The following is a 13,988-nucleotide window of genomic DNA, read 5'->3' as shown; positions in this document are numbered from 1 at the left end:
TGCTTCTCACAGGATGGACTTAGAGGGTAAAACACTCTGGAAGAGACAATCAGCCATCTGGTGTCATGTTATTACTCCAGTGAAGCTTTGTTCTTATCCACCTCCTTTGTGCTGTTACTGTCAGCACATGTAGGCTCTGTCGTAATTCTTTTCTGAAAAGGTGAGATTGAAGTCTGATGAGCCTATCAAAGAGCAGGTCCCTATGGCTAATATTGGTGATAGATTTTTACAATATGGCAGTACACAACCTTAATACTCTAAGTTAGGAATCTTCTAAATCTCCTTGATGATAATTTAACAAATGTCTTACATGCATCTCAAGGAATTAATCACCAAAGCTATTCTCTCTTTTGGGTGCTAGGCCCCAAAATAAACAGGCCTCACAATAAACAGTTTGAGACACATCTAAAACCAACATTTTCAAGTTTTCTCACTCTTGTTTTAGTGTATGGATCACTGTGAATCTCTAGTTTGCAAATAATTAATGGATGACAATTATGCTGCTTTCCACAGTACCATTTCTTGTTAATCTTGGCTGGTCATGCAACTTGTACGAGGACTCATTTTAAATCATAGTGATAAATCCTGATTAGTGAAATGTGCATACAAATTTCTCAACATATTGTACTGTGAAATACTGGATTAACAAATGTATGTTTGTATAATCCTCATCAGTAATGATATTTGGCTTGAGAGGTGAGGAATTTTAATTTAAGCAGTGTTATTTTTTTCTCACTTTTGGAAGTCTGGAGAGTTTATATTTTAGCTATTTATTAAACCATGAATAGTGTAAACTGTCATTGATATGCTATAATGTCAAGAGAAAGCTAAGAAAGTCAAAATTATTCAAGACACAATGTGGCAGATTTTGATAATAGGGAGTATGTAGTGCACTGTTACAAAAACCAGATCTTGGAAGAATATCTGCTTGGTGATAGTAATGGCATTCTCCAGTTTTCCATTGAGAAAGCTCATTTGCTCCACTGGAGAGCTTCTTATATCCTTAAATGATATACATGTGTGGGAAAATACCAGAAGAATTTTTTTTTTTGAGAAATGGGGCATATTTGTACCCCAAACTGGTTGGGTTTTGCTTTAATGCTTACCAAATCACTATCATTCTAAGGCTATTTATATGGGTAATTACCTGGATTTTTTATTTGATTACTCTTGCTAATTAAGAATTGGGTAAATAATGTGGGGCAAGACATAATATCTATGTTGTACACTTTTCTGTGAATATATTTTATAAGACCTTATGCAAATGGTAAGTTTTCTCAGGTGTAGCAGGTAGCATGGTCATGACAATTCCAGGAATATATTGGAATACCTTTGTTCTTATGTTGTTAAGGAGAACAACAACTACATTAAAAAAGCTGAGAGAAGAAAGTAAGACAAATATGTATTTATAAAGCTTGCTATATTAACCTTCTTATTTACCATTTCTGGGTCTCTTCCTTTCTTCTTATGGCTTTGAGTTTTTGTACTGTGTCGTTTTCTTATCCCAATACAATTTTCTTCTTTCCTGTCTATTTTGTGCTGGTATTGTCAAATATGTTTCATTTCTATGTGTTACAGACCCCACAATGCAATCACATACATATTGTTTTGTGGAATTGCTTTTTAAGTTAGTTAAGAGAAGAAAAGAGAAGAAATGTGCAATTATATTGTCTTTTAGAATCATCTACAGAAATACCTTTCTCGGCATTCTTTCTGTTTTATATGTGTGGATTCAAATTATTGCTTATCTGTTTTCTTCAGCCTGAAAACTTTCCTTTGTATTTCTTCTAAGGTGGGTCCGTGAACAACAGACTGTCTCAGTTTTTGTGTATATGGAAGTGTATTTATTTTGCCTTCATTTGAAAAAATTGAGGTATAATTTAGAAGCTATAAAATTCTCTCCTTTAAAGCGTGTTATGTGGTTTTTACTAAATCCACAAAGTTGTGTAACCATCATCACTATCTAACTTCAGAACATTTTAATTACCTCACAAAGAAACCCTACATCCATTAGCAATCATTATTCATTCCTCCCACCCCCTAGTCTTTGGCATCCATTTTCTGTTTCAATGCATTTGCTTATTCTGGGCATTTCATATAAATAGAATCATATAATGTGTGGATTTTTGTCAGTCTACTTTTACTTAGCATAATGTTTTAAGGTTCACTCGTGTTGTATTATGCGTCAGTATTTCATTTCTTTTTATGGCTAAATATTCTATCTATGAATATATCATTTTATTTACCTATTCATCAGTTTTTGGACATTTGAGTTGTTTCCACTTTTTGGGTATTTTGATTAATGCTGCTATAAATATGTACACAGAAGTTTCATGTAGATATGTTTTCAGTTCTCTTGTGTATGTACCTAGGAGTGGAATTGCTGGGTCATATAGTAACTCAACGTTTAACTTTTTGAGGAACTGCCGAAGTAGTTTCTGTAATAGCTGCACCATTTTACATTCCCACTAACAATGTATTGCTTCCAATTTCTTCACATCCTTTCCAAAATGTGTTATTTCCTCCTTTTTGAATATAGCCATCCTAATGGGTATGAAGTGGTGTGACTCTAGTTGTGGCTTCAAATATGTCGTTTCGTTGCCCTCTGGCTTTTAAAGTTTCTGATGAGAAGCCAGGTGTTAACCTTGTTCAGGTCCCCTTAACATGATGTATCTTTTTTTCCCTTGCTGCTTTCAAGATTTCCTCTTTGTATATCAATATTTTGACTATGACGTGAGGATAACAGCTCTTTGTATTTATTCTATATGAAGTTTGTTGAGCTTCTTGGATGTGTGGATTAATGATTTTCATCAAATTTAGAAAATTTTCAGACACGATTTCTTCAAATACATTTTTGATCTTTTTTCTTTCCCCTTTTTTTTCCTGGAACTCCCACTATGCATATGTTGGTGTGTTAATGATGTCCCACCTTTTTCTGAGGTCCTGTTCATGTTTCTATTTTTTTCTTTCTGTTTTTGAGACTGCATAGTCTCTATTGATCTATCTTTGCCAGTTTTTTCTTCTGAGAGCTCAAATCACTGTTAAGCCCCTCTAAGTTTTTTATGTTTGGTAATTTCACTTTCAACTACAAAATTTTTGTTTTTATAATTTTTATCTCTTTGTCATTTTTATAATTTCTATCTCTTTACTGATACTATCTACTTGATGAGACACTGTCATCATAAATTCCTTTAACTCTTTAAGCATGGGTTCCTTTAGCTCTTTGAACATACTAATAATAGTTGTCTTGAAGTCTTTGTCTGATAAGTCCAACATCTAGGCCCCTTAAATAAGGTCCTTCCTATTGCCTGCATTCTCCTCACTGTATATGGATCACACATTCTTGTTTCCTTACTGTTTTTTTGATAACTAGACATTTAAATTAATACATTGTAGCAACTCTGGATACTGATCTCTCACTGCTTGGAGCTTATTGTTTGCTTCCTTATTTGTTTAATAACTTGGCTGGACTGCTTTAATGAGATCTATTCCCCGTAATGTGCAGCCTATGATGTCCCTTCTGAGAGGGCACTGCCATGGGCCCACAGTCTTTAATCCTGATCACCAGAGGTGACTGTGGTTTTAATCAGGCTCTTTTTGACTATTTCTTTTCCATTTCAGCTTCTGGTCTTTCTCTATTCATATCACATTCCTCTGTAGGCTCCACTAATTGCTAGCTGATTGCTGTATTTTTTTGGACAACACGCTATGTATGGCATTAATTGTTCCATAGTTTGATACAATTAAAATTCAGCCCCTTGAAAGGGGCAGGTTGTTGCCAGTCTTTGAGGCTGGTTGGGATCCTCTCCTGAATAGAACCTCTATGCAACAGAGTAAGAGCTGAGAGGTGAACTAGATTTTCATTGGCTATCCCACCTGTATCCTCCCTGGAAAGATGGGTCTGTGTGTGTAGGAGGATGGAGGGAGGTAAGGGTTGGTATCACCTCTTGGTTTTGGCCACCAGCTAGCATGGATCTTCTGTAACCCAGTGCCAGAGAGGGTGGAAACTGCTGACATTCATCATCTGCCACATGGTCTTTGCCTTAGGAAGCTGGTGGAGGTGGGAGCTGACACTTGGGTGCCACACCCACTGGAGCAACTCAGAACTGTGTAGGAAAGGGGGACTGCATTCTTCAACAGCTGTCCTGCCTGGGTCCTACCCAAAATGCAGGGGTTGATGTGACAAAAGTTGCCCCCCAGCTGTTGCCAACTGCTTGATAGAGGTCCTCTGAATACAGATATGTAGAAAGTGGGATCTGCTGATATTCACGGGCGGCTGAAACCACCCAGAATAGTAATTCCATCCCACAGAGCTGAGGAGGATAGGAACTTCCAGTTGGGTACCAAACCCACTGGGCCCACTGAAACTCTTCTGCAAGGGAGAGGTGTTGGTGGATGGGTGCAGTCTGTAGTTTGAATGTTGCAGCCTCCACAGTTCTTACTGAGTTTCCAGAGATTTTTTTGAGTAAGGGCTTTTCAATTTGTTGTAAGCTCTTTGATTAGTCTTTAGAGACTTTAAATAATTGTTTTTGCTAATTTTGACCCGCATACTTGATATCGCTCTAGTGGAGAAGTTTTACTGAACTATTCACAACATCATCTCAGAAATCCTGCTTCTCACAATTAAATTATGTAATTATAAAACCCTGCCATATATTTTAAAGCAATTTTTGCTTATTGAATAATTTTTCAGCTAATTAGCTCATTTCACCTCTACTAAGAACTGGCCTTTCAAAATCTCAAACTAGATGTTCTTACTTGGGACCTATTTATGAATGTGTTCAGATCACAGTACTCATGTCACCAAGATCATGACATGTTCTAATTTGCTCCAAGAAGCACAAAATCTATCCACTGGGCCATTCTACTGCCACTTTAAATCTCAAGAAGATAAACTCTATTTTTAATGTCTTTATTCACTTGGGTATTTTATCTTTCCATTTTGAAAAAGACATCCAAAAAATTTCTTCCTTCATATAATTATTATTTTTCTTGCCTTGGGAAGTGGTGGCTGGTCTCTCTGGTTATCCTGGGGGTGCTGCCTTGGCTACTCAAAGCTGAGAGCTCAAGGTGAGCCAGGATCTGCACCCGCAGCAGCAGTATTTCAATATGCTGGAGCATTAGCCTCTACGGAGGAGTGTACTGGAGCCAATAGAGGAAGATGCCCAGTGAAGATTGGGATCTGGGTCCCAAATCCACCATTGTATATCCAATAGTCAAAGATGTAAGAGTGTTTTCAATAAGTTTATTTAAAAGGAAAAAACCCACACACATACCTATATTCCATCATTGTAAAAATTATTTCCGCTTTTGTGTATTATTGTATTATTCTTGTCCATTTGCAAATAATTCTTATATTATGGAAATCTCAATTTTTAAAAAACTCTGTGGTTTTTAAATGTCATACCATTCATTTTAGATCCTTAGGCTTTTCAGGCTAGAAGTGGAGATGTAAAAAACTTGTTGCTCATCTTTAAAAAAATTTACTTTTCAAAGTTTAGATAATATTTCAAAATTTCATTTTTGTAGTTGGTAGAATTTTGGATCTGGAAGGAAAAGACCATCTATTTAATATTTATTTTTACAAAAGAGAAAACAGGGGCCCAGATAAGTTACCTGAGCTGCCTAAAGGGAAAAGTGGCCAATGGCAGAATTATGAGGATTTTTCTGACTTCTAGGTGCTTTCTTAAGTCTCACTATGTTCCCTTGGCTGGCCTCAAACTCCTGGGCTTAAATGATCCTCCTGCCTCAGCCTCCTGAGCAGGTGGGACTACAGGCCTGCACCACCACGCTTGACTTTTCCTTGCATTTTTAACAGCATGCTTTATACTAATAAACATCAGCAAATAAGGCTAAACAAGTTATTTAAATTATTTTTTCCCCACACCTGGCACAGAGCTCAAATAGTGACTTTTGGGCTTTAAACATTTGCTCTTTGGAAACCTAACTTGGCACGCACAGTAAGAATATAAAGATGATTTCTCTTTCCTGGAAATTTCAGGTTGTCTGGGATACAAACAAAAGGGCTGCCAGGTCGCCCAAAGCACATGCTGAAGCATGCCAAGGAAGGCTTCTGATTGGTCCCAGCCTTCCAGGTCTCTATGGGCCTCATTAATTTGATGTGCTTTGCTTCTATGACAATAGAACACTGGCCTAGTCAATTACTTGCAACTGCATTTCTCAGCTTGTCACACTCCCCCTCTCTTTTAGGGTCTGGAAATAACTGGGAAAGAAAAGCCTTGTTGAAAGAAGACATCTCCAGGTTTGTTTCCTTCTTGCACCCTGTAAAAGAATGTGGATCTTCCCTCAAGTAAAGGTGAATTTATTCACTTAAAAACATTGAAACTGTTTTGATTGCAACGTATGGAAACATCCAAGTTTTAAAAACAGTCAACTCTTTGATACACGCTCATCTCATTAGTCTCTCCTTTTTAATGGAAAATTTCTTGTTTCCACATGTAAAGGTAAGCAATGCAGTTTCTTTATGCTTGAAAACATTAGACCACTAAATATTTCTAATTCCAATATTTTAAAATAGCCATTGTATAGAATAGTTTTATTCCAGACTGACATGAACATTCTCATATTTCTTGTTTTTAAGACAATACAAATTGTAGCCCTTTCACTTTCCATATGTGGAAAGGGCTGTAGTGGAAATAAGAACCAGCAAAAACCAGACTTTCTACTCTAGTGTTATGTTACTTGAAAGTCAAAACCTCAGTTTCCTTCAGTCTTATAAAGGGGTTGAGAACCTGTTATGTAAGTCACAAGCCTTATGTTGGCTCTATTTTAGTAAGACAGTTTTCACTGTGAAAAAGTAAAGAATCTGCTGTTAACTTACTTTTTCTACCACATGCCAACAATTTGAAATGTAGAATTTTCTTCTTTTCTGATATTTCAGAAGTTCAATTCCTCTACCTGTTTTTAAAATTCTATTTTCTCTAATCTCCGTCAATTGGTGTAATAGATATTTATTGAGCTCAGATTCAGGAAATGCTCACAGCAGCATTAAAAATGTTAAAATAATCTCCTTCCATTTTAGGGACAAGGAACTGATGCTGAAGAGCTTAAAGAACATGTACAAAGTCTTATTGGGAGTAAATGAGTTAGGACTTGAACCCAAGACTGACTCAAAGGCCTGAGCTTCTATCCATTAGTGCTAAACAATCAGTTCTAGTGCTTTCATCATCTGTCGCGTTCTTTCTCCTAACTTTTAAACATGTTCCAGTGTCTCCTTCTTTAAACCAATAGTAGAGATTTATTTTCTAGATCCTACTTCTCAAGCCCATGTTTTTCCTTCCTTTCATTGTTCAATATCTTGAACAATTAGTCTTTACACACAGACTCCGCTTCTTTACCTCTCCATCCACTCCCCAACTCACTACCACCTGGCTTTTGCCTCTACCATTGTAAAAACTCCTTTCACGAAGGTGAACAATTATTTAAGTGCTAACTCTTATGGCCTTTCCTTTAAACATTTTAAACTCGAAGTACAAGTGCAAAGATTTAATTTTGATGAATTTTTACGTATTTACACACTACTCATATCAAGTTATAAAATATTTGCAGCATTCCAGAAGGCTCCCTTGTGCTTCTTGACAGTCTTATGCTTAACCCCACTCACAGGTGCCCCCATTCTGACTTCTATCACCACAGACTAAGCTTAAACTAATTTTGAATACTCTGTACATAGAATCATGTACTTGTCTCCTTTTGTATCTGGTTTTGTTTACTCAATATTATGTCTAGTAGATTTATACAAACATCTATATGTAGTTTATTTTTAAAAATTTGCTGAGTAGTATTCAAGATCTGAGTAAGTCACAGATTACTTATTCATTCTACTCTTGATAGATGTATGGTTTATTTTCAGTTTTTGCTATTACTAATAAAGCTGATGTGAACAGTCTTGTACATGGCTTTTGGTAGACATAGCACTCATTTTCTTGGGGCATATACACAGAAGTGGAATTGTTGGCTCATAGACTAAGCATTTACTAAGTTTTGGTAGATTCTGTCAAATGGTTTTTGAAGGTGATTTCACCAATATATACCCTTACTGGTAATATATGAGGTTTTTAACTACTTTATATCTTCACTGTCACTTGATACTGTCCGTCTTCTTTTAGGTGGTACTGTTTTTAAAAATTCCATTTTCCAATTGTTCGTTGTTAGAATTAGAAATACAATTTACCTTTTAAAAGATTTATTGAGATATAATTCACAAACCATACAATTCACCCATTTAAAGTATAAAATTCATATTCAAAGTATAATAACAAGCATAATAAAAATTCAAAGTATAATAAAAAGTTGTATAACCATCAACACAATCAATTTTAGAACATTTTCATTACCCCAAGAGGCAACAGTCCCAAAGCCCCAATTCTGTGTCACTATTGCCCTCCAGCTCTAGGAAACCACTAATCTGCTTTTTATCTCCAGATTTACCTGTTCTGGCTATTTAATATAGGAGGAATCAGACACTATGCGATCCTTTCTGATGGCTTCTTTCACTTAACATCATATTCTCAGGGTTCGTGCATGTTATAACATGCTTCAGTACTTCATTCTTTTTTATTGCCAAATAATATTCAATTTTATGTATATACCACATTCTATTCATTCATTCATTGATATACATTTGGATCTTTTTCATTTTTGATTATTATGAATAATGCTGCTATGAACATTTGTGTATATATTATTGTATGGACATATGTTCCATTTCTCTTGCATATATACCTAGGAGTGGAATTGCTGGATCATATCATAACCCTATATTTAGACTTCTGAGGAAATGCCAGACCCTTTTCCAAAGTGGTTAACCATTTTAAATTTCCTACAACAAGGTGTAAAGATTCTAATTTCTCCATATCATTGACAACACTTACTATTATCTTTTTATTATAGCTACCCTAGTGTGTATACAGTGATATCTTATTGTGATTGCATTTGCCTGATGGTTAAGGATATTGAGACTTTTTTCATGTGCATATTGATTGGTCTTTTGTATATATGTGTGAACACATATATTTTGGGAAGTGTCTGCTCAGATCTTTTGCCCATTTTTAGCTGGCTTGTCTTTTCATTACTAATTTATAATAGTTATTTATATTTTCTAGTTAAAAGTCCATATTTGATATATTATTTGCAAAACTTTTTTGGTATACTTCAGGTTGTCTTTTCACTTTCCTGATGGTGTCTCTGAAGCACAAAAGTTTTCCATTTTGATGAAATCCAATTTACCACCTTTCTTTGATTGCTTGTGCTTTTGGTGTCATATATAAGAAACCATTGCCTAATCCAGGGCCATGAGTATTTATGCCTCTATTTTTTTTCCCAACAGTTACATAGTTTTAGCCCTTACATTCAGGACTTTGATCCGTTTTGAATTTTTTTTTAAAATATATGTTGTTAGGTAAGGTTTCAACTTCATTCTTTTGCATCCAATTGTCCCAGTGCCATTTGTTGAATTAGCTTTCTTTTTACCATTGAATTGTCTTGCAATCCTTGTCAAAAATAAATTCATCATAAATATGAGGATTTATTTCTAGACTTTCAATTCTATTCCACTGTCTCACATGTCTATTCTCATTCAAGTACTATATTGTCTCAATTACTGTGGCTTTGTAGAAAATACTGAAATCAGTTAGTATGAATCTTCCAACTTTGTTCTTTTTCAAGATTGTTTTGTTATTATGGGCTCCTTGAATTTCCAAATCAATTTTATTTATTTGGATAAGCTTGTCAACTTCTGCAACAAAGTCAGCTACTGGGATATTGATAGAGATTGTGTTGAATCTGTAGATTTATTTGGGAAGTAATGCTATCTTAGCAATATTAAATCTTCTAATCCTTGCACATAGGAAGTCTTTCCATTTATTTAGGTCTTCTTTAATTACCTTCAACAGTGCTTTGTAGTTTTCAGAGTATAAGTTATACACTTCTTTTAAATTTGTTCATAAGGATGTTATTCTTTTTGATGCTATTACAAATAAAATTGTTTCTTCATTTCATTAAATGTTACCATTTAGAAATACAATTAGTCATTGTACATTGATCTTCCTTCCTGCAATCTTTCTATCTTAGTCTGTTTGTGCTGTTACAAAAAATCTGAGACTGGGCAATTTATAAAAAACATAAATTTATTTCTTACAGTTCTTGAGGCTGGGAAGTCCAAGATCAAGATACTGGCAGTTCTAGTATCTGGTGAGGGCTTAATCTCTGCTTCCAAAATTGTGTCTTGAATGCTGTGTCCTCACATGGTGAAAGGGACAGAAAGGCAAAAGAGAACAAACACTGTTTTCTTACATGGTGGAAGAGCAGAAAGGGATGACCACTAGTTCCCTCCAGTGCTTATAAGCTCTTCCTGCAGGACTTAATCACCTTCAAAGGGTCCCACCTCTTAATACTATCACATTGACAATTTCACATTTCAGTACACAAATTTGGGGGGACATTCAGATCATAACATTTGCTAATTTTTTTTCTTAATTCTAATGGATTGTTAGTGGATTCCTTGGGAATATGTAAAACTATATTTGCATTTGTTCTGACTATATATATTACATAACAATACCCAAATTATATAAATGGATACACACACACATATATATGCACATTTATATGTATATACACACATATACACATATATGTATATGTATAAAAATTATATATATGTATATATGTGTGTGTGTATATATATACACACACAAACGCTCTATTGACCAGAAGTGTTGAGAGCAGATATGCTTGTATTTCTTCTGATCTTAGAAGCGAAGTATCCAGGCTTTCACCATTAAGCTGTATGTTATGCATTTTTTTGTAGATGTCTTTTATCAAGTTGAGGGCATTTCGTTCTATTCCTAGTGTATTTACTTTTTTAAAAAGTCATGAAACAGTATGGAATTTTGTCAAATGTTGCCTCTGTCTATTGTAATAATCATGTGGTTTTGTCTGTTATTCTATTAATGGCATTTATTACATTAATTGATTTTGAAATCTTAAACCAACTTTGTATTTCTGGGATAAGTCCTACTGGGTCAGGACTTTTTCTATTCGAATTTTCTATTTCTTCTTGAAACAGTTTCTGTAATATGTGACTTTCTAACTATTTGTCCATTTCATCTAGATTGTCTAATTTGTTGCATACAGTTTTTTTAAAAATAGGATTCCCTTATCATCCTTCCTATTTCTGTAATGTCTGTAGTAATGTCTCATTTTTCATTCCTGATTTTATAATTTGAGTCTTCTTTCTGTTTTCCTTCATCAGTCTTGCTAAAGTTTTGTCAAATTGTTGATCTTTTCAAAGCTTCAACTTTCAGTTTTGTCTGTTGTTTTTCTGTTCTCTTTATTCTTGATCTAATCTTTATTATTTCTTTCAATCTCCTTACTTTGGATATGGTTTGTTCCTCTTTTTCTAATTTGTTAAGGTGTAAGGTTAGGTTATTTTTTTAAGATCTTTGAGTAAGCGTTCGCAGCTGTAACATTTCCTTTAAGTACCTGCATTCATTGAATCCAATAAGTTTTAATATTTTGGGTTTTCATTTTCAGTTTTTCATAGTTTTAAACAATTTCCTTGTTATTTTCTCCTCAATTTTTTGTTGAATTTTTACTTCATCCCATTGTAGTTGGAGAACATACTTTGTGTGATTCAATCATGTGCAATTTATTGAGGTTTGTTTTATGCCCTCTATGTGGTCTATCCTGGAGAATGTTTCATGTGTGCTTGATGAGAATGCATGTTTTGTTTTGTGCAGTGCTCTATAGATGTCTCTTAGATCCAATTTTTAACATTTTCTATTTATATATTGATCTTCTGCTTAGTTTTATTTATTGTTGAAAGTGGGTTATTGAAGTCTCCAACTAGTATTGTTGAATTATCTCTGTTTCTCTTCAATTCTATTAGTTTTTGGGTCTCTGTTATTAGGTGATTACATTGTAATAATAATTATTATTTTTCTGATGGATTTACCTTGTTGTCATTAAAATATCTTTCTTTTTCTCTAACTACTATTATTATTTTGACTATTTTGTCCAGTATTATTAAAACTATTCCAGCAATTTTTTTTAACTGCTTGTATGTTATATATATTTTTTATACTTCAACATGATATGTCTTTGAATCTAAAGTGTATGTTTTGTAGGCAACAAATAATTAGATTATTAAAAAAATCAATTTTACCAATCTCTGCCTTCTGATTAAATGTTTATATTTATCTGATTAGCTCTGTTTATATTTAATATATGTACTGATAAAATAGGTTTTATGACTGTCATTTTACTGTGTTTCCTACATGTTTTATTTCTATTTCTCTATTTGTTCCCTCTATTGTACAAATAGATATTTTCTAGTGGATATTTTAAATTATTATTTTTTGTTTCTCTTCCTATATATTTTCAGTTATTCTCTTAGTAGTTGCCCTGAGATGACAGTATCATAATTTAAATAATTTAGTTTGAATTAACAGTAACTTAGTTTCAGTGGCATACCAACACTTTGTTCTAATTTACCACAGTTTTCTCTCCTGTCATTTGTAGTCTTATTGTCATACAAGCTACATCTGTATAAATAATAATAGCATCAACAGTGTAGTATAATTATTGCTTTATGCAGGTATCTTTTAAAATACATTAGAGAAGAGTTATATACAAAAGTGCATTTATATCATATTTCAGAATACCTACATTTTTATCTTTATTGTTGCTTTGTGGGAATTTCTTTGTGTAAATTCAAGTTATTGTCTGGTGTCTTTTCATGTCAGCCTAAAGGACTGCCTTCAGTATTTCTTGTAGTGTAGGTGTGCTAACAACAAATTATGTGTTTGTATTTATCTCGGATCATGCAGTTTCTTCATTTTTTAAGGAGATTGTTTAGATGTATATAGAATCCTCGGTTGACAGTCTTGTTAAATTTTATTTTATTTATTGATATATAATAATTATATATATTTTTGGGATAAATGTGATATTTTGATACTTGTATGCCATGTGTAATGACCAAATCAAGGTAATTGTGTTATCTATCACCTCAATGACAATCTTTTTATTTTAATACTTTAAAGATGTCATTCTGCTGTCTTCTGGCATACATGGTTTCTGATGAGAAGTCAACTACAAATGTTATTGAAGATCCCTTAAATGTGATAAATTGTTTTTCTTTCCTGTTTTCTGTTTTTGACTATGGTGCATTTATCACTATCAATCACTGTCAATTTGACTATAGTGCATTTAAATGTAGGTCCCTTTGAGTTTATTCTACCAAAATGTATTGAGTGATTTGAATATGTAAATTAATATTGTAACATTTAATTTTCAGTTCTTCATAATTTTTGTGTTAGTCACTTTGTATAAAATAATACTACAGAGGGAGGTAAATGATATTTACCTTGTAAAAGGAGCATATTTTTTCTTAGGTCAGGCCACTGTTGTGTGGAATGAGTCAATCTAGTTTTTTACCTGAGTCTGGGCTTTATCTGATTCATTTCACTACTTTTTTCAAATATTGAAAGCAAGTATGGAATGAGAACTTTGGTTTACCAGGCCTGGGACTTAAGTGTTGGCAGTATTTCAGAGATCTACCTTTGATTCACAGGCAAGTTGAGAGATCTCTTCTTGCTTTACAACTTTGCTCTCTGTTTTTTGGGTTACTGCATTCAATCTCACCCTGCTTTCTGAACTACCAGAGATCACTTTTTAGTGCTGCTTTTCTGCCCTCAGATATTTGGAAGGTGGAAACTCTACCCTCTGTGAAGGCTAATGATGCCTTGGTGTGGGCACTCTCAGCTGGCTTCTCCTCCAGTCTTTGGCATTTGAAAGTGTGGGTGGCTTGGAACATTTTTAACTCTCTTGCCTGGCCTCTTCGTTGAATGAAAATCCCAAGTACCTATGGGTGACATCCTTTCTCTGTCTCTCCCACTCCACTTTTGCCATATGACATTGAAGCACTAACTGATGGCTTGTGAGGAAGAGTTGGCAGGTAGTTG

This window comes from Pan paniscus, chromosome 17, assembly GCF_029289425.2.
Source record: "Pan paniscus chromosome 17, NHGRI_mPanPan1-v2.0_pri, whole genome shotgun sequence".
Classification (NCBI taxonomy): domain Eukaryota; kingdom Metazoa; phylum Chordata; class Mammalia; order Primates; family Hominidae; genus Pan; species Pan paniscus.
This window is presented reverse-complemented; position numbering follows the sequence as displayed.